Here is a 22,387-nt window from a genome sequence, read left to right as displayed (position 1 = left end):
TCAAAACAAGACATGATGATGCAAATTCACCATCCCTTGGAACCAAGCATCCTTGACCCTTGACCCTTTTCCAGGATTTGAACAACTCAACGAAGATACCAAAACAAAAGCATTAACGTCACCACAGGAACATGCTTTTCAATTCCAGGGAAGAAGAGATCAAAAGGTAATAGGAGATATTGAAATATTTGGAATGTCAAACATCACATCAATTCAGATGAATCAAACATAAACAATGCCTTAGTGAGAGAGACAGGTCAGAAATTAACTCCATGATATGTGGCAAATTGTATGACAAAGGCAAGACATCATGCTTATATATTGACCAAGTGTACCAAAATATATGCGAAACGATTATCAGAATAATCAACCAGAAAGTAAATAAAAACAAGAAAATACAACAGATACAAAAAAGCCTTATCCAAACACGTGCAAAATTTTTATCCTGGTTTCTATAAAAATTCCTAATATAGTACAGATTAATCAAGTGCAAAATAACAGGATATGTAGATAATCAAAACTTAATCTGATAGTTAGAAGTTGAAAAACTTACACCAAGAATTATTTTCCTATTTTCCTATATGTTTTGGAAAACCAAAACAACATATGAAGCGCAGGTACAAGTAATTACACAAGAATCATTTAATACTTCTTAGGGAATAAAGCACTTCTTTTTGGTCAAATGTTCCTTTAGCAAAATTCAATCATTTGATCTTTTTGAAGTTAAATAAGCAAACAAAAACACAACATATGGCGAAAGATTTAGACAAAAAAAGATAAATAAAGAAAAGAAGAATGAAGACATCATAGAACATGTGAACAATGAGCACTCAAGCAATCCTAAATTTCTTTGTCAAATTAGATCCCTCAATGGCTATAGCTATATGACATACAAAGGGAGACAGAGAACATGAATGATGTATCACCATTAAGGAAAGTAATGAAATCCATCACTGGTTTGTATGTGACCAATAGCAAACTAGTACAATAATAGTTTGAAAAAAAAATAGTAGTATGACAATAGTAGTATGACACAATAACAAGCTAATAAAATTATTTTAAATGAGAATGCTAGCAATGCCCTCAGATTTCAGTGACTAGCACTTTGCCAATATCCATAAAAGCCTCTCAACATCCATCAAGGTGGGTGAACACAGCTCCTCAACCTCCACCATCTCTATCCACTGCCAGTTGTGATGCCAATAATAATAATAATAATAATAATAATAATAATAATAATAGCAAGTTGTGGTAACAGTGAAGAGGATGGAATAGAAGGAGAAGAAGAAGAAGAAGAAGACGAACAACACAACAAAAGCAGCAGCTTACTTAATGATGGAAGTTGGAACAGAGGAAAGGGATGGAGAGGCTTTGCATCATGTCCAAATATTACATCACTGGGCACATCAAAAAGTGGTTATTACATCGGGTAGAATGATGGAAAATTTTGTTATTTAAAAGATGCATCAAGTATTACATCTGGACAAAATATAGCTTTTACGTTTTTAGAAGAACAAATAAATGAGACATGTAGATATACTCACCAATAAACACTTAAATCAAACTGAAACTATAGCTGATGCATCTGAATTACTCAATAGTAGTCCAAGTTTGAAACTATTGCTTATTTAAGCATCCACACAACATAAACCACTAATTCACAAATGTGGTATAAGCATATTCGATAAACAAGCTAATGTTATGGAATATTGACTGTATAAGCATAAGGCCATGGCAAAAAAAGGACTAATAACTATGCAAATGAGCAGTTCCAAAAAAAGAACAAAACAATGCATCCAGCCATGATGATCAGGTCAGAGTAAAGAAAAATAAGAGTCATAAGAGCAATGCACAATTTTCTGATAATCTGTTCTCATGAAAGCTCTTTAAAGGAAAATGATTTTGCACCCAGTTAATTTTCGGGTGGTTGGGAGGTGAGATAAAAATAGAACACAACCCTAGGATTTCATGGCCAAAAGCAAATTCATATACAGCTTTTGCAGCAAGCTTTATCCACATCCTTTGTGCACAATTTACAACCAGCAGTAAGGATATGATGACGATGCAGACAAAGGTGGTGGTGGTTCACATCCAGTTATAAACAAAGCCATGAAACCATTCAGTAGTCAGTTTGTTGTTTGTTCTGTCACTGGGCAGGAGGACAAACAATGTCAATATAAAAAATGAAGTGTAAAATAGAAGGATAGACACGCACATCACTTTCGAAACTCAACAACAACAACAATAACAACAACAATAATAATAATAATAAATACTGTCCTTGCAAAGTAACAAGAAATGAAATCAATATCAAAGAGATAGCTAGCAGAACGGAACCTTCAATTATACAGCCAATTAACCAGAAAAAGTGAATACACAGCCCTGAGGTTTAATACCTACAAATAACCGGTTTCATTCATAGCCTTCAAGCACCATCTGGAAGATACATAATAATTCATATATATATTTATACACACGTGCGGCATATGCGTGCGCACACCCCCTCCCCCCCCCCCCAAAACAGAATAGGATTAAGTGAGTGTGAGTGAGCAAGTGAGCGAGCAAGAGCTAGAAAGAGAGAGATGGTGGAAGGCAAGTGATGAACTTAACACCACAACAAAACCGCTCAATACATTTTGAATTGTGCATCATTGGGCAATCACCATTGACCATTATCCAAAGAAAATAACAAAGAATATCGGAAGATAAGGTTTTCTTTTTTAACTCAACAGCAACTATGAAGAGAAGGGACGCAGGTATCTTAGAGTTATGTATGTTTTAACTGGACTATGCGCTCAGTCTCTCTTCTAGTATATACAAAGTACAGCTTACACATGCCGTTGAATCATCAGCAATGAGGCATAAAGTAAAAACAACCCAGCCAAACCAAAATTTAATTCAGAAAACCAGTTCCAAAAGTCAAATCGCCAATTTAAGGCACCATATCAAACCAAAAAAAAAAGTTCAATCCATATGGGCGACCTTGTGTATGTATGCATACGTAGCAGGGAGGGAAGGATAAAATAAATTAGGACTGGAAGTGAGCCGAGCTAGACCAAGCTCAAGCTCGGCTCACAAAATTGAGCTTGGCTCACGGCTCGACTCATTAACAATCGAGCCTATTTCTTAAGCTCAAGCTCGGCTCATCAAAAGCTCACGAGCTGACTCAAATAATAAGAACATAATCTATAATTCTATATCAATAAATTATAATTTATATATTTTAAAAATATTTAAAAAGATCAATTTTATATATTGTTTATCTATCAATAAATTGTAAATTTTTTATTTATGTCCTACATCAAAATTATCTATAAAAGATAAATATAAAATTTTAAATAATTAAGATCATATATATATATATATATATATATATTTGTTCCATGATCTATGGGTCTACTGGAGCTACCCACTTCGATCAATTAGCCAATATTTTGACCGGATATGAAATCACTGGTGCTCAATCTAGTGGTATTTATATGGGGATTCTATCTATCGCTGTAGGATCCCTATTCAAGATCACTGCAGTTCCTTTTCGGGCGGCTGTAGAACGGACGACCGGGCTATTTATCACGGCCGGTTCATCAAATCAAAAAAGGGCACGGCGGCTAGGCTATAAGTTAACGGTTAGCTATGCTATAAGGGCTGCTCGCCTTTATATGGCAATGGAGCTAAGTAAGAAAAATGCTTAGGGTAGATATATATATATATAATCGAACCAGCTTACGAGCTAATGAGCTGAGCTTATCCAAGCTCAAACTCGACTCATTTAATTTATGAGCTCAATTCCAGGCTCAAGCTTGGCTCACCAGCTCACGAGTTTAGCTTATCGAGCTATTAACGAGTCGAGCTCGAGCTGGCTCATGAGCTGGCTTGATTCAATTCCAACCCTTCAAGGGTTAATATCAAATTTATATAAACCAAACGCAAACTAGACTATCACACTCACACCGTCTCAGAATTTCATGAAGTATCATCATCAAACAGAACTTTATAAAACCGTTTCCTTTCCTCTGGGTCAAACAAACCTCCCAGCTTATTGTCTCCATCCTCATCATCATCTGAGTCAGCATTTTCACTTCTCCTCCTCCTACACTTTACTTCATCTACTCTAGCCAAAGGAACACCTTTCTTCCTCCTCTTCTCCATATTTATGTGGCGCCGCCTCTGATTGTACTCATGAAGGCCCTCCTGCATCAGTTCCCCAAATTTCTCCTTCACAACAACCAGAGGATCCTTTTCGACAAGTTTAGACCCAACATACGCCTCCCTAAGAAGAACTGTGTAAATCTGATACTTGTTGGAAACATAGAAAATCCCAGGGTGCTTGAGCAACAACACATTCAACCTATCAGGCAAAGCAAACTCCCTCCTAAAATGACCCAACTTCACTATTGAGGCTTTCTTCCAAAGAGTCAAAGACAACACCTCATGTACCAATCCCACATTCCTCTTCTCCATCTCTTTCGACCCTTCCACCAATTCCCTGGGGTCCACGTAAGGCGAAAAGTAAGGAACCAAATCGAATTCACGAAATCTCTCCCATGATTTCACCCAACTGAAAGGCAAAGAACACGAGAACGTTGGCCTTATATTGCCGCTCCTACTGGCCGCAGTCTCCACTGTGGATACAGCAAATTGAGGGTCCCAGTGAACCAATTCAATCTCCATAGAGCTCTTCCTCCCGCCCTCGTTAACAACACGGAACAAATTCGGGTACTTTGCAACAATCCTAATTATATAATCATCGGGAAACCCTAAATTCCTTTTCAGCTCGTTGATTTTCAGAACATTAATCCTCTTGTTGACACTCATCATAAGTAATTTTGCTAACCTGCAAACAAAAGCATTTTCTTGAGACTCCCTAACAGATTCCTCCTCTTCGACGAGGCTCATCATGCGCTTGGAGAGGTGACAGCAGTGTTCCTCACGGTGAAAGTAACATTGAAGCAGGAAGGGTACTTGTGGAGCCAGTTGAGGGCTTTGCCTTTGAGGTCAAGGGTTTTGAACTTCTTCTGAAGGGATGCAATGGGGATCTCTTGGTTTGGATGGCGGAGGATGATGTTCTTGATCTGGTTGTTGACAATCCAACGGCGGTTGCGGGAGAGCGCAGATTCGAGGTCGGGATCCTTCTTCATGGACCACAGGGAGAAGGTTCGGTGGAGAAGAGAAAGGCATTGTGGTTGTTGTAAAGACAGAATCGCAGGACCACGACGATGAATTCGTCTTGTGAGCATGTGATTTGGTCTATTGAGACGAAAAAGAACGTGACAAATGGTTCGAAACATAGTTGTAAGAACCAAACCGGTAATCGGATCGATCAGACTATTGGTTTACTGGTTTATTGGTTCAACCGATAAGTCATTGGTTGAATTGGTAAAACCAATCCTACGTAAATAAAAAATATAAAATAGTCAAAAACTTAAAATTAAAATTTGAAATACATATCTTTACTAATATTTTAACATTTTATGAAGAATCAAGTCTCAAATCCCAAAATAAACTAATACAAAAGATAGACATAAAATTAGTTAGCACTACTACAGATCTACAATAGTATCTTAATTTGACACAAATAATAATCTATGAACTATATCCAAAGAATAATTTCAAAGTCTGGGTATCTTTATTCATCTAAAACATGTGGAACGGCAATATAAAATCAGCAGCTATTAGAAATTCACATAATCTATCTCCTATCCAACAATATAAATTAGGAAGCTTAGCAAGTATACCACTGTACTTTCATGGAATACTAATCTTCTGATATTTATGACCATAGAGATTAATATTAAAAGATTCATGTGGTCCAGATCTAGTGTAGAAAAAATATGGTGGGCATGATTTTTTGGAAGTCCACGATTGGCCTGCAACTGGTCTCTATTTGTGTAATTTTTGTTCAGCAAGTTCTTTAGTGAGCAGTTAGCCGAGCCGATGATATCTCCTCTACATCCTACCATATTTGTCACCTTACAACAAAAATGGAACAATCTAAGATCCCCTGCAAGAGGAGATGAACAATCATTACTCTTCATTTAATCTTACCTTGCATTCCAAATCACATTCTTCATTCAATCCTAATTTGCATTCCAAATGCGTACCTACTTCATTTTCTGCTAAAATGTTTTCGATCCACAATTTCCATAATTTCAACTCAAACTTACTTAAAATCCTCTCCTCTCAATTCTCATTAACTGAACAAACACCACTTCAAATGCTCAAACCATTCTTTCTAACAACTAAAATGGCAATGTCACAATCTTACTCTCCTTAATTTTCCTATAAATTGAAAATTAACAGCAACAGAACAGCACAATGACAGCAACAAAAATAACCATAAACACCAATCATCATAAAAAAACAGCAATCCACCATTCACAGCAACATCATTAATCAATCACTCACTTAATCAACTTGTAACTCAATAACTGAATAACTAAAAAAAAAATACCTGATAGCTGATGCACCGAGTTGCAGAACGCGGCAGAGAAGAGAGAAACCAAGCTGTCACGGCGAAGCAGTAACTGGCGAGGGGGGAGGCAGCAGCGACGGCAAGCCACGCCGGACGAGGACGCGACGACAACAACGAGGGACGCACAGAGACGCGACGACGCAGGGCAGGCGAGCCAATAACGGAGGCGTCGACGCAACGACGGAGACGCAGAGGAGCCGGAGAGACGAGGCAGCGGAGCCAGGGATTGTAAGTCAGAGAGAGAGAGAGAGAGACCCTCTTGCCCTCTTCACTTCTTCGAACTCGACGGACAGGGAGGGAGGCTGGGATTCACTTCTTCGTGGGCTAGGTTAGCTAGGGTTATTTTTTTAAAAAACATTGAACCGGTCCAGTTATAAAAACCACCGGTTCGCTGGATTTAACTAAAACCGACCGGTCCAAACCGGTTCACACTGGTTCTTTTCCTTCTGTGGTCCAAAATCTTAATCAGATCAAACTTACGTCCAGTTCACCGGTTTCCAGTCCAACCGGCTAATTCAATCCGGTTCCTATAACTATAGTTTGAAGTCGCATTAGGGTTCATTGTGGTTCAGAACCAATTTCAATTAGGCAATTAACAATCACATTATAGTAACGGAGTCTATTAATAATTAACAATCAATTCTAAAAACAGTGCATCCCTATTAATTTTATTTGCAGAATCATAATATCATAACCACAGTAAAACTGATTAACTAAATATCAATCTCCAAACATTTTCTTTCCAATTTAAAATTAGCAAACCAACACAGAATCAACAATCGGCAGAATAACTAAATTAGTAATTAGCAAGCTTTCCATTCAACAAATTCAAGTCTCATCATAAATTCATAACCAAACAATTAGTCAATTACATTACGTACATAGCATCATAAGAGATCAGAATTCACAAACACATACAAAATTAACTAAATTAACCAAATCATATTTTTTTATGAACAACAGATTAAAAACAAAAAAAAAATAAGCAAGAACAATTAAGTAACCTTCAGTTGGTCTTCCAACGAGTAGAGTATAAAGGAGAAGGAGCAAGAATGTGATGTGGAGAAGCTGGCAGCACTGTGGCAGTCCTTCTCCTTATGTTTACAATGGGGAGAACTGGTAGAATATGAGGGATATGGAGCAAGACCGCTAGCGACAAGCACGCGAGGGACGACAAAGCTCGAGCAGAGACGCGAGGAGGGAGAGAGGTGAGGGAGGCGCGAGCAGCCGAGATCAGATGGAGGAGAGAGGCCAGACGCGAGCGCACAATGCGGAGGATCCAGCGAGAGGCGCGACAACAGCGGTGAGCATATGGTGGTGGTGAACCGAGGTGAGCTCCCAACTCTGCCTCTGTCAAGAGAGTGTGAATGAGTGAGAAAGCTAGGGTATGAGGCCTGGGGATAGGGCTAGGCTTCGTTCAGCAAGGGTCTTTTTTTTTAACCAGTTTTGTTCCTTGTACAATCCAATGCTCAACTTAGACCGGCGATCACTAGTCTGACTGCTTGAGTCTGATTTTTTCAACTATGGTTATCAGAACTAAATCGATAATCGAACTGGTTTAACTGGTGGATCACAAGTTGAACCGGTTGACTCGATCATAATTAATAATTATATAAAATTTAATTTTACTTATTTTCATAATAAATATCTTTTTTTTAGTTTTATTTTGTATTAAATATGTTAATATTTTTAAACTGTAATAATTTATTAATTAGTTTATATTTATTACACTCTTTAAATATTTATAAATTTATATTTATTATACTCTTTAAGTATTTATAAAAAATATAAATAATAATCATAGAAATAAGAAATATATTGTACGTAATAAAATATTTTTTTTAAATTTGTAAATATAATTTAAGTTTATTTATGTAATACATTTAATAAAAAATATCATGTATAAAAATAATATCTTTTTAGTTTAATCTGATTTTATCGAATTTGATTGAATCAGTTTTAACTAATTTTGATTGAATTTGACTAAATTTAACTGGGATTAATTGTTTGATCGATTTAAATGATGATTTAACTCGAATTGATGATCAAATGACCGAATTTCCAATAAAAACAACCATATCAGTCCAGGTTTGATAATAAAATTGGTTGATATAGTTTTGTTTAAAGATATTAGTTAATTATGTTTAATAAAACTTTATATATTTACATGTATATAGTTATTGAAAGAAATACCATTCTTTTAGGCGGTATTTATTTATAGGAACGTGACATTGAGACAGGGATATAAAGATACAAAATTGTATTTGATAAATGAGATATAAATAGAGACATTGTGTCCAGAGATACTGAATTAATGTATTTTATGTCCATCCTAATAGAAAGAATACAGAGACACTAATAAAGAACACAACTTATTTTTTATTTTTTCTTTCATTATTCTTCTTAATTTCTTATAATTATATTTTTTATTATTATATTTTTCTTCTCAAAATTTTTGGATGAAAAAAATGAGAATAAATTAAATTTTTATAGTTTGTTCTAGTTTATCATCAAACAAAATATAAGAACAAAAAATTTTGTCTCTGTCTTTTGTATCTTGTTCTCAGTGGCATGTCTTATCCTGTTCTCAGAAACAAACACAGCTTTAGGTACAGAAACGGGACTTAAAAGAAAAACAAATTAAACTATACAATTTCACATTTTGGACTGATAGGAGTAGGACTATCTCCATTCTAAACATATTTATTTGTCGCTTATTATATTTGTTTTTGAATATCTAATATGCATTAGACACTATATTTTAGGATAGTTTAAATGGGCTAAATTCATTGGCTCATCCTATTTACGCGTTTAAAACAGATGGACATTGCTTTTAAAATTAAGTTCGCTAAAATTTTGAACTAAATAGATTAAGTCTAATTAACTCGAAAAAAATGACGGATTAAATAGATTAGGCTGTGACTAAATGGACGACCCGTTTAATCTTTTTTTTATATTTTTTCATAAAAAATAATATTGTTGGCCAATATTTTCCATGGTCCGACAGAAACTTAAAAAAATTGTTTATTTAAGGGTTTTAACTTAGAAATGATATTTTTTGTTAAATTATGCGTTAATCCATTTAATCTATCAACCCAATCATAAACGGCCAAGACTAAAAAAATTATGGATTTGGATCCTCTAAAGTTTGAATTTCACTTTAGAGAGTAAAGTGTGATCTCTCATCATTAATTTCATAAGTGGGACCAATAATAAATATAAAAGAAAAACTATTCAAGGATAGAGGATCCAAATCCAAAAATTATAACCTATAAATAAAGCGAGTTTAATTAGATTAAACGACTTAAACAAACTTAAATAGAATGGGACTAAATGACCCGTTTGATAGCCTTCCTATATTTGAAAAATTATTTACTTGATTTAGTTAGGTTAGTTCTTTCCTCCTTTTTAGACTATATTTCGAAGGGTTTATGTTTGTGTACATATATTGTAAATAAAATTTTTCTTATTCGATCAATAATAGGAGTGTAACATATCATTGAAGTATGATTGACAAACTAAACCTCACATAAGCAATAACATGTGGCGACCGACAATATTCCAAGAATCGTTCTATATAGTTGCAGTAGGAACATTAAATTTTTATACTCTTAATTAATTATATACAATAATAATATCAGAGAAGGGCACTAATAATGTGGATCTCGTTTGTGTAGGTTGGTTGGTTAACAAAGCTTTTGTGGTTTTTTAAGTTTTAACTACTTTTTTTTCGCAGCTTTAATTTATACATTTGTTTATGTGACAAACACATATGTAAAAAATAAAAATAATAAATAATTTTCATATCATTTATTTATGTAACAAACACAAAGAGATTAGAATTAAATATTATTATATGATTCATCTATATTATCTATAATTTATTATTTTCGGTTGCTCAGTAGAGTAGTGGATCGAATGGACGTCAGGTCGAGGGCAGCGGGTTGATCGAGGGTGTTTCTGGACCTGGACATGAGCTTTACAGAGAGGTGTTGTCCCAATCGTCAGTGGGTCGGTAAGTGGGGCCACCTGCAAGAACACTCCGATGCTAAAGTAAGAGTTTGTATGGTGAGGCGGCTAATTAGGGTAAAAGTTACGTACCTCTAGGAGGGGTAGGTCCCTCCCCATTCATATATCGTGCTTGGGTAGGCCCTTTAACTCGGGCCCGTTCCTATGGAAGCTTCTGCTAGCTATCCAGATTTTCATCCAAGAGATAAATGATACGCGGGTCACCTTCTTGTCCAAGTCGAAGCCCCGTCAAACGTGTACGAGTCAAGGACCCGTCGGGCCGGCAGTCTGTATGTTGGACCTCCGGCTCTTATTGGGATGGGCCGAAACAGTGCCCCCAACATGGCAAGTCATGAGGCTCGCGATTGACACGTTCGAGTTACTAGCGTTTTCTCGGGTAGTGGTTCCTTTCTGCTCGTGGATCTGCTGACAAGATCCACGCTCTTAGTACGCGTGAGCTGCCGCCAACCGTTACTTGGGGCATCATTTTGATATCTGTGAAGAGAGCATTTAATGCTCTTTATGACTGATTTGAAAGCGGAGGAAAGAGTCTGTTTTACCCTTTCCTTTTCGCGCTCCCCCTTACGGTTACCATTCAGCATTCCTTTTGATTTTCACAACTTCTTCATTTCACGTTTTCTTTCATAACTTCTTCATTCTCTTTCACCCCTACAACTTCACAATCTACATTCTACTCCTTGCTTGCAGTGAGTTTCACCACATTTGCCTCCCATCCATCACTTGCTCCTGCTTCATCTATTGGTAAATGATCCTTTCATGCATGTTTTGCCCATTATTATACCTTTTTCATTGTTGATTGTTGCGTTTGCTTCTATTATTGCAATCGTTGTTCCTTGTTTTTGCCGTGCCTATTTCTTACTTGAATAGAACTCACTGTTATTAGCTAGATCTTAGGGGGGTACCATAGGTGTTCTTCTCCTTGGATTTAGGCCTGAACTAGTGCAAAATAACATAGGATAGTGACGTAGCAAAATGTAGTTCAGTTTACATTTTTTCAAGTTTCTGACTTCCCCTGTTGACTTAAGTGGTTCCCCACTGTAGGTATGGCGCAGCAACCCGCGGCACGAAATCCCGTAGATCGTTACACCTGGATTACTACCGACATGACGAGCACGACGTCCAAAATAACCCAAGAGAAATTGCAAGAGTTCTGTAACTCTAGGCCGTTGTGTGGGGGTGGCCTAGAGGAGGCAAACTACAACGTTTTTGTTCCGGGAGTCCGAGAACGCATATGCATATTAAACTTGTTGTCTGCACAGGTTCCTGACTGGATGTGAGTGTACAAGCCCATGCTCACCTCGTTGAGTGTTCTTCTTCCCTTCTCACCTTTCATCATGGCCTCTTAAACTGATGTGACATCGCCCCATCATAGCTCCACCCGAACAGTTAGGCAGCCATCTGGTGTTTTGAGATGGTGTGCAAATATCTAGAGCTCCCAGCCCGCCCCCGTTAACGTGTTCCTTTATTTTTTCTTACTCACCAATGCCTCCAGAAAAGTAAAGCACCAAAAGGGATACCTTTCCTTTTGGGCTGTTCAAAACCGGCAGATTTTTGGCCTTTTCAAAGATTCGTTTCACAAATTTAAAGAAACATATTTTAAGGTGAGGCTGGCACAGGGTTGTCACCCTTTTGGCTCACTCTTGAAGGAGAAAGGCGGATACTAACCTACTGGAGTTTCGGTGCTAGCGCCAATTACCTGATCAAGATGACCTACGATGCATTAGGTCGGGAGAACCAACAGATCATCGACGTTTTATTGGGGATTTTTGGTTCTAAGAATCATAACCCTCATTTGTTGATGGGTGATCGGAAATCTGGTCGTGAGTGTGTAGGTAAGATTGCTTTCATTTATTCTCGCTCTCTTGACTTACTTACTGTTTTCGCTCCCAATTTGATGTGTTTACTTTTTGTGTTTGCTAACTTGGCTTCTATTTTGCTTTTTCTTGCTTCTTGTAGTCGTAATGGCTGCCGGGAACATGACCTTATCTCGCTTGATGACCCATCTCTTCTCCGATGGAGATGGTAGTAGCAACGATGTAAGAACCGTGACAAATTAACCGCCTAATTAGTTAATTAATATTGCCCAAAATAGAGTCCAAAAATTTAGAATAAGAATTTGAGGATTTAAACATGATTTTTGGACTCAGTAGGTTTTTCTGAGTTAGAAAATGTGTTTTCTGTAAAAAACTACGAACCGGCAATTGAACCGATTGAACCGGTTCAAGTCTGCCCGGTGCTGTATGAGAAAAAGTGAAAACAGTCAAAAGCTTTAGAAAATTACTAAAAGTCGAAAAACCGGGTATTAATTTTAAAGGTTTGGCCCGAAGTTGGTCCAAACGGGCTAAAAACGTTAGCGGGTTTGACCGGGCTCGGGTTGGGCCCAAGCCCAACATATATAAGGGTTCATTAAGTGAACCCAACTCAACACACAACACTTAAAACACACACACACACCAGCTGAAAGGGGAGGAGAAGAAGAAACCCCCATTGATACTATTCACCCGTCACTTCAATCCGCCATATCTCGAGCTACGATGCTTTGATTTGCGTGCCGTCAGCGGCTACGTGAAGCTCTCATCGAGCCCGTCACATATATTTAAGCATTGTAGTAAGTTTCTCGAGTTTTCCTGTCCAGTTTTCGTGCTCTTGTGTCAAGTTTTAGGGTTTGGTTTTGAGTGAAATCTTGTGTTTTGGATGTTTAGGTACACTCTAGCACTTGATTGCTTGTGGTTTTGGGTTCTAAAACTATTGGACAAGGTAAGAGCTCTTGAAACCCTTGTGAGATTATGTTTAAATGGAGCCCTAGGTTGATTTGTGATGGTTTATGCATATATAGTTTGATTATTATGAGCTTGGAGACCTTTGGTGATTGTTGGTGGCTTGGATTGTGTTGGAACGCTTGTTGGTGATCATTGTTGTGCTCATTTTGGGTTAAGGGCATATTGGAAATCGGCTAAGATATGGTTTCGGTTTCCTCTATGTAGTATATAATATTCATGGACACTTAGGCTAGTGACCTATAGGATAGGGTTGATTTGATGTGGTTGTTGATGTTGATTGGTTGAATGAGGTTTGATGAATTAATATTGGTAATGTTGTTGATTATGATGTTGAGATATGACGTATTATGAGTTTGGATGAATGAATATTATTGAGTATTAACATAAAGCATGAATGAGTTTTATGATGGAGATTGATAGTGATATGATGAGGATGGATGCATGTGATGGTGGAAAAATTGTTTGTGATGTATATGTTTGATAATTGAGATTGAAAATGGGAGTTTGGTATTGTTTTGGTTGGATGTGGTTTGAGGATTTTGGAAAATTCGGTAAATTGATATTTTTGGTAAAAGTTGATTTTTGGTGAACTTTGTCTGATCATAACTTATGCCTCGATTTTCAAAATTGGTTGAAAATTATATGAAATTAAAGCTTATTGAAAACTCTTCAAATCGATATAAAGATTGTAAGATTTGTATTTTTGTAGAGGAAGTTATGATCACTCAAAGATTGGTGTAAAAATCTGAAATTCTACAAAGTTGCAGGATTTTGTGATTTCTGGTATGTGCGCACGCAGAGCCTTGTGCGCACGCACACCTCTGCAAAATTTTTAACCTGTGCGCATGCACAGACCTGTGTGTACACACACGCAGAGGCAGGCAATCTGTTCACAGCGCTAGCACAGCTTGTGTGCGCACATACCCAATGAGGAATTGCAAGTTGTGCGTACGCACAGCCCTGTGCGCACGCACACGTTGGGAAGGTCATTCTGTTGAGGGCGCTGGCACAGGTTGTGCGAGCAAAAAGACATTGTAAACTTTAGTACCTGTGCGTACGCACACCTCTATGCGTACGCACACGTTTTAAAACTTCTCCAGGGCGTGCGCGTGCACACCCCTGTACGTACGCACATGCCTTGTTTCTCAAATTTAAATTTTCTTTTCAACTATTTCACCTTTCCAACAAGATTGTAAGCTTCTATGACACCATTTTCATACTTTTGGGCTTAATTTTGGGCATGAGAACATGGGAAATAACCTAAGGGTTTAGTTGATGATTATTATGAAAAATTAGAAAATGGAGGCTTAGGTTTCGGGTGTACTAAGGATGTGTTTGATGGCGTGTGAAGAATGACTAGTATGTGAAATGAGAATTGATGAACTGTTGAGTTCGGAACTGAAATGTGAATGGACAGTGGTTGAGATGAGTCGAGGACTCTGAATGAGATGATGGATCCACGTTGTACTGAAAATATTTTCTAAAAACCACTAAAGTATTGATTCTATACTGAGATTATGAGACGTTATGCGCCCGGCATGGACGGTGATTAATCCCGCCTGTCAAGGTAGCGGCGGCAGCGGCGTAAGGACGGTGGTTAATCCCACTTACGTTGAGATGTGAGGTCTGTGGCAAGAGTATCTCACTCGCATCCCTTCGGATCAATAGAGTGTGTAGGCACAAAACCCTGGACAGTGATTCGAGCACTATATCTCGGGGGTTCCCAATGATGATTCCGAAGGGTGACATCTCCATGGAGATGTGTCGGGTTAGCAGTTGAACCGACAATGTGATATCACAGCCAATAGTGCAGATATTCATCATGTGCATTTTCTATCTGTTTGTTTGCTTTATCGACTTGTAAATGTATTCCTAATTGAATAACATGCCTATTTGCTTACTTGAATTACTTGCCTTATATGCGTCTACTTGTGTTTTACTTGCATTGTAATTAATTGTGATTTCTACTGGGATTGGAGGTTCGGAAGGCAGTGGCAATGGGATCACATGGAGGATAGGTTGGTGAAGGCTGTGGGACAGCGGTGTTGGATAGAAAAAATTCCCTAAGATAGAGTACCCTGTTTATTTATATTAAGATTTATATTATCATGCTTATCTGTTTTAGTATGCCTTAAGATTGAATCTTGTGATGGATATGAAGTCTAGGATTGCCTTTGGCGTCCCGGGGTCTTATATCCTATATCACTGGGCATTGTTACCATACTGAGAACCTCCGGTTCTCATACCATATTTCTATTGTATTTTTCAGATGCAGGTCACAACCCACCTCGGTGAGTTGCTTGGATGGTGATAGAAGCGGAGGATCCGGATACCTTTTGAGTCATTTTGATTTAATTTGTTTATACATCTCTCATTTTGTATTTTGCTTTAGCCTAGAGGCATATATTGAGAGAACAAAACTTGTATAAGCTGTTTTTATTGTCTGGTTTCATATATGGTCTGTATATGGCTAGTCGGCTTAAACTCCGTGAGCCGTGACTAGATTCTTATGATATTATACTATTATCTTTTGATATATCTTATCTATATCTTGTGCTTTAAGTTAGTAGCTTTGTTAGTACGTTGTGCGCTTTTCAAATCCTATTTTTGAGTTATATCCTTCATCAGGCTTCTAGATTATATTATTTTCTTCTATATATTATATGTATGAGCTTAGAACTGTCATAACCTTTGATTAACCTTTGCTTTACGATGCGAGGTAAAGCTTAGGCTAATTAGGGTGTTACAAATGACAATTCAGCAACCCCTTCCGTCGAGCCTAAGGACCAGGTTGTCAGTGAGGGTGAAGCTCAATCGCGCCCTTGATGAGCGGATAATTTATACCCTTTTTGGCATTATTTTTACATAGTTTTTAATATGTTTTAGTTACTTTTTATTATATTTTTATTAGTTTTTATGTAAAAATCACATTTCTGGACTTTACTATGAGTTTATGTGTTTTTTATAATTTCAAGTATTTTCTGGCTGAAATTGAGGGACCTGAGCAAAAGTCTGATTCAGAGCCTGAGAAAGGACTGCAGATGCTGTTGGATTCTGACCCTCCTGCACTCGAGGTGGATTTTCTAGAGCTACAAAAGCCCAATTGGCACGTTCTCAATTGCATTAGAAAGTAGACATCTTGGGCTTTCTAGTAATGTATAATAATCCATACTTTGCTCGAGATTTGATGGCCCAAACTGGCGTCTAAACGCCAGCCAGATACTCTTTTCTGGCGGGCACCAGAACTGGAGTTAAACGCCCAAACTGGCATCCAAGTTAGCGTTTAACTCTAGAAAAGGTATATGCACGTGTAAAGCTCAATGCTCAGCCTAAGCACACACCAAGTGGGTCCCAGAAGTAGATTTCTGCACTATCTGATTTCTGCACTATCTGTACTTAGTTGCTTATTTTCTGTAATCCTTAGTAACTAGTTTTAGTATAAATAGCACTTTTACTATTGTATTCAGAGAGTTTTGAAACGAGCTTATGCCATATTTCACATTTGGAGGCTGGCCACATGGCCATGCCTAGACCTTTTTCTCTTATGTATTTTCTACGGTGGAGTTTCTACACCTCATAGATTAAGGTGCGGAGCTCTGCTGTTCTTCATGAATTAATGCAAGTACTATTGTTTCTCTTTCAATTCAGGCCTACTTCTTCTCCAAGATATACTCTCGTACTTAATTCAGTTAAGTCAGAATGAAGCGGTAACCCGTGACAATCACCCACTATCTTCGTTACTCGCTTAGCCAAGATCCGCGTGCCTGACAACCACAAGCGGTCTACATGATGTTCAACGTAGTCATTGGACGATAGCCGGAGTATATTCTCTTAGGTCTCTAATCCACGGACCGAGTCTGTGAGGTTAGAACCTTCGTGGTATAGGCTAGAACCAATTGGCAGCATTCCTGAGATCCGGAAAGTCTAAACCTTGTTTGTGGTATTCCGAGTAGGATCTGAGAAGGGATGACTGTGACGAGCTTCAAACTCACGAATGTTGGGTGCAGTGACAGTGTGCAAAAGGATAGAGAGATCCTATTCCGACACTAGTGAGAACCGACAGATGATTAGCCGTGTGGTAGCTGTGCCTGGTATTTTTCATCCGAGACGAGAAATCCGATAGTTGATTAGCCGTGCAGAAACCGTACCTGGTATTTTTCATCCGAGAGGATCATACAGCTTGCCATGGAAGGGAGCACGCATAATTGGAAGAAGACAATAGGAAAGCAGAGGTTCAGAAGCAACAAAGCATCTCCAAATGCTTATCTGAAATTCCCACCAATAATTTACATAAGTATCTTTATTTTAATTTACGTTTTATTTATCTTTCAATTATCAAAACCTCATAACCATTTGAATCTGCCTGACTTAGATTTACAAGATGACCATAGCTTGCTTCAAGCCGACAATCTCCGTGGGATCGACCCTTACTCACGTAAGGTATTACTTGGACGACCCATTGCACTTGCTGGTTAGTTGTACCGGAGTTGTGAAAAGTGTGATCACAATTCCAGGCACCAAGTTTTTGGTGCCGTTGCCGGGGATTGTTGGAGTTTGGACAACTGACGGTTCATCTTGTTGCTTAGATTAGGTAATTTTATTTTATGTTTAAGCTTTTTATTTTTATTTTCGAAAAAAAAAGTTTTCAAAAAAAATGTTCTTCAGAATTTTTAAGAATGAATTTTAGAGTTTCATGAGATATGTTGAAGCCTGGCTGCCTATTAAGCCATGTCTAATCTTTTGGACTGAGGTTTCCACTTTCCATTATAGAAAGGACATGTTTGTATTTGTTATGCTAAAGCTTGGCTGGCCATTTGGCCATGTCTAACTCTTTTAGACCGAAGCTTTAGACTAACATTGCACGAATCCTGGAATGCTTATTGGTTCACGAATTGTAAAACACACTTTTCACAACTCGTACCACTAACCAGCAAGTGCATTGGGTCATCCAAGTGGTACCTTACGTGAGTAAGGGTCGATCCCACGGAGATTGTTGGTTTGAAGCAAGCTATGGTTATTTTGTAATTCTTAGTGAGGAAATTAGCGATAAAAATGATTGGATTTATGAAGAGTAAATAGCATAAATTAAATAATACTTGTTATACAGTAATGGAGAACAGATTGAGGATTTGGAGATGCTCTGTATTCCGAATCTCTGCTTTCCCACTGTCTTCTTCTTCACGCACGCAGGTCTCCTTCTATGGCAAGTTGTATGTTGGTGGATCACCGTTGTCAATGGCTACCATCCGTCCTGTCAGTGAAAATGGTCCAAATGCGCTATCACCGCACGGCTAATCATCTGTCAGTTCTCACTCATGTTGGAATATGATCCGTTGATCCTTTTGCGTCTGTCACTACGCCCAACACTCGTGAGTTTGAAGCTCGTCACAGTCATCCCATCCCAGATCCTACTCGGAATACCACAGACAAGGTTTAGACTTTCTGGATCTCAGGAATGGCCGCCAATAATCCTAGCCTATACCACGAAGACTCTGATCATGAACCAAGAGGCTAAGAGATACACACTCAATCTAAGGTAGAACGGAAGTGTTTGTTAGGCACGTGTTCATAGGTTGAGAATGATGATGAGTGTCACGGATCATCACATTCATCACGGTTAAGTACAAGCGAGTATCTTAGAACAGAAACAAGCGTGATTGAATAAAAAATAGAAGTAATTGCATTAATTCATCGAGACACAGCAGAGCTCCTCACCCCCAACCATGGGGTTTAGAGACTCATGCCGTCAGAAATACAATATGAAACGTGTAAAATGTCATGAGGTCTATAGTGAGTCTCTAAAAGTTGTTTTTATACTAAACTAGTAGCTAGGGTTACAGAAAATAAGTAACTAAGTGCAGATAGTGCAGAAATCCACTTCCGGGGCCCACTTGGTGTGTGCTTGGGCTGAGCATTGAGCTTTACACGTGTAGAGGCTTCTCTTGGAGTTAAACGCCAGGTTGTAGCCTGTTTCTGGCATTTAACTCTGTTTTGCAACCTGTTTCTGGCGTTTAAGGCCAGAATAGGGTAAAGACTTGGCGTTAAACGCCAATTTGCGTCGTCAAAACTTGGGCAAAGTATGGACTATTATATATTGCTGGAAAGTCCTGGATGTCTACTTTCCAACGCAATGAGAGCGCGCCAATTGGTATTCTGTAGCTCCAGAAAATCCATTTCGAGTGCAGGGAGGTCAAAATCCAACAGCATCTGCAGTCCTTTTTCAGCCTCTAAATCAGATTTTTGCTCAGGTCCCTCAATTTCAGCTAGAAAATACCTGAAATCATAGAAAAATACACAAACTCATAGTAATAAAAACTAATAAAAATATACTAAAAAGTAATTAAAACATGCTGAAAACTACTTAAAAACAATGCCAAAAAGTGTATAAATTATCCGCTCATCACAACACCAAACTTAAATTGTTGCTTGTCCGCAAGCAACTGAAAATCAAATAGGATAAAAAGAAGAGAATATACTACAAATTCCAAAATATCAATGAAACTTAGTTCCAATTAAATGAGCGGGACTAGTAGCTTTTTGCCTCTGAACAGTTTTGGCATCTCACTTTATCCTTTGAAGCTTAGAATGACTGGCATCTATAGGAACTCATAATTTAGATAGTGTTATTGATTCTCCTAGTTCAGTATGTTGATTCTTGAACACAGCTACTTTATGAGTCTTGGCCGTGGCCCTAAGCACTTTGTTTTCCAATATTACCACCGGATACATAAATGCCACAGACACATAACTGGGTGAACCTTTTCAGATTGTGACTCAGCTTTGCTAAAGTCCCAAATTAGAGGTGTCCAGAGTTCTTAAGCACACTCTTTTTGCTTTGGACCTCGACTTTAACCACTCAGTCTCAAGCTTTTCACTTGACACCTTCACGTCACAAGTACATGGTTAGGGACAGCTTGGTTTAGCCGCTTAGGCCAGGATTTTATTCCTTCGGGCCCTCCTATCCATTAATGCTCAAAGCCTTGGATCTTTTTTACCCTTGCCTTTTGGTTTAAAGAGCTATTGGCTTTTTCTGCTTGCTTTTTCTTTTTCTTTCTCTCTTTTTTTTTCGCAAGCTTTGTTATTTACTGCTTTTTCTTGCTTCAAGAATCAATATTTTTATTTTTCAGATTATCAAATAACAATTCTCCTTTTTCATTATTCTTTCAAGAGCCAACAATTTTAACATTCATAAACAGCAAATTCAAAAGACATATGCACTGTTCAAGCATTCATTCAGAGAAGCAAAAAGTATTGTCACCACCTCAAAATAATTAAACAAATTTCAAGGATGAATTCAAAATCATGTACTTCTTGTTCTTTTGTGATTAAAAGCATTTTTCATTTAAGAAAGGTGATGGATTCATGGGACATTCATAACTTTAAGGCATAGACTCTAATCTTTATTTATTATTTAATAGAAATAATATAAAATAGGCATAGAAGCAGACAATTGGTAATAAAAGAAATGAAATTAACGACATAAAGACAAATGACTCTAATACTAATACTCATGTACTCTTAAAATGGATAAAAGGTTATCATAGAGTTAGGACTCAACAACCTTTATTTTGGGAGATGGATGCTTGATAAACCACTATTTTATGGTTTATCTTGTGCTCAATTGAGTGGATTTTATCAATCTTTCATACACTTTTTCATACAAAATGCATGTTTTACATTCTCCTTCCTGATTTTGTGCTATGATTGAAAACATGCTTCTTTGGACTTATATTTGCTAATATTAATCCTTTCTTATTACCATTCGATGCCTTGATATGTGTGTTAAGTGATTACAGGGATTACAGGGCAGGAATGGCTTAGAGGATGGAAAGGAAGCATGCAAAAGTGGAAGGAATACAAGAAACTGAAGGAATTGCTAAAGCTGTCCAGCCTGACCTCTTGATACTAAATCGACCATAACTTGAGCTACAGAGGTCTAAATGACACGGTTTCAGTTGCGTTGGAAAGCTAACATCCAGGGCTTCACAACGATATATAATTTGCTATATCTGCCCCGAAGTTAGGCGATGCGGACGCGTGGATTACGCGCACACGTTGCATATGCGAAATTCAACCCACGCAAACGTGTGGACGACGCTTCCGCGTCACTTTGCCGCAACCTGTATGTACCAGAAATTGCTGGGAGCAATTTCTAGGCTGTTTTTGATCCAGTTTTTGGCCCAGAGCACACAGATTAGAGGCTATAAAGTGGGAGAATGCATCCATTCATCAGAGAACATACATTTATAATAATTCACTTTTCATAATTTAGATGTAGTTTTAGAGAGAGAGAGAGGCTCTCCCTTCTCTCTTAGGATTTAGGATTAGGATTCCTCTAAAAGGATTTAGGATTTATTATTATTTCAACTTACAATTTCTTTTGAGTTCCAGGTTCAATGTTCCTTTTACTTATTTTCTCAATTTAATTTATGAACTCTTTATGTTTAGATTGATTTTCTTTTATTAATGCAATTGAGGTATTTCAGATTTATGATTTTTATTTAGCTCTTTATAATCTTGGCTTTCATTGATTAATTGGAGACTCTTGAGTTATCAAACTCATCATGATTAATAATTGTTATTTTTGCTAATTGAATTGAATTCCAATAACTCTAGTCCTTTCTTAGGAATTGGCTAGGACCTGAAGATCAAACTAATTAGTCCACTTGACTTTCCTTTGCTTTAGTAAAGGTTAACTAAGTGGGATTAAAACTCAATTCTCATCACCATCGAAAAGGATAACTAGGATAGGACTTCCAAACTTTCATACCGTGCCAAGAGTTTTATTAGCTATTGATTTATTAATTCCTGCAATTTATTTCTCTTGTTCAAACCTTTTCAAAACCCAAATATACCTTTTTCCATAATCAATAATAAATCATACTTCCCTGTAATTCCTTGAGAAGACGACCCGAGGTTTGAATACTTCGGTTATTTGTTTTTATTAGGTTTGCTTAAGTGACAACCAAAACTTTTGTACGAAAGGATTTTCTGTTGGTTTAGAAGCTATATCTACAACACGATTATATTTTTGTGAAAATTCTAGATCCCGCGAGAGTTTCGTTCGTCAAAAATGGCACCGTTGCCGGGGAATTGCAAATGTATG

At 37.6% G+C, this 22,387-nt stretch overlaps 2 long non-coding RNA genes and 1 pseudogene across 2 annotated transcripts; all 3 read right to left on the bottom strand.

Annotated features, from left to right (window-relative positions):
• Nucleotides 1-904: 904 nt before the first annotated feature.
• On the bottom strand, nucleotides 905-1,440 carry LOC114924770 (uncharacterized). The gene is made up of 2 exons (XR_003812212.2): nucleotides 1,330-1,440; nucleotides 905-1,184 (listed from the first exon to the last, which is right to left on the bottom strand). It is a non-coding gene; the product is annotated as an uncharacterized lncRNA (long non-coding RNA).
• Nucleotides 1,441-1,550: 110 nt separating this feature from the next.
• LOC140176327 (uncharacterized) lies at nucleotides 1,551-7,931 on the bottom strand. Its single transcript, XR_011867392.1, has 2 exons — nucleotides 7,477-7,931; nucleotides 1,551-2,149 (listed from the first exon to the last, which is right to left on the bottom strand). It is a non-coding gene; the product is annotated as an uncharacterized lncRNA (long non-coding RNA).
• On the bottom strand, nucleotides 1,821-6,588 carry LOC112720555 (protein WHAT'S THIS FACTOR 1 homolog, chloroplastic-like; annotated as a pseudogene).
• Nucleotides 7,932-22,387: the final 14,456 nt, after the last annotated feature.

Source organism: Arachis hypogaea, chromosome 11 (genome assembly GCF_003086295.3).
Source record: "Arachis hypogaea cultivar Tifrunner chromosome 11, arahy.Tifrunner.gnm2.J5K5, whole genome shotgun sequence".
In the NCBI taxonomy this organism is placed as follows: Eukaryota; Viridiplantae; Streptophyta; class Magnoliopsida; order Fabales; family Fabaceae; genus Arachis; species Arachis hypogaea.
The sequence above is the reverse complement of the archived record's forward strand: the minus strand, read 5'-3'. Positions and strand labels throughout refer to the sequence as shown.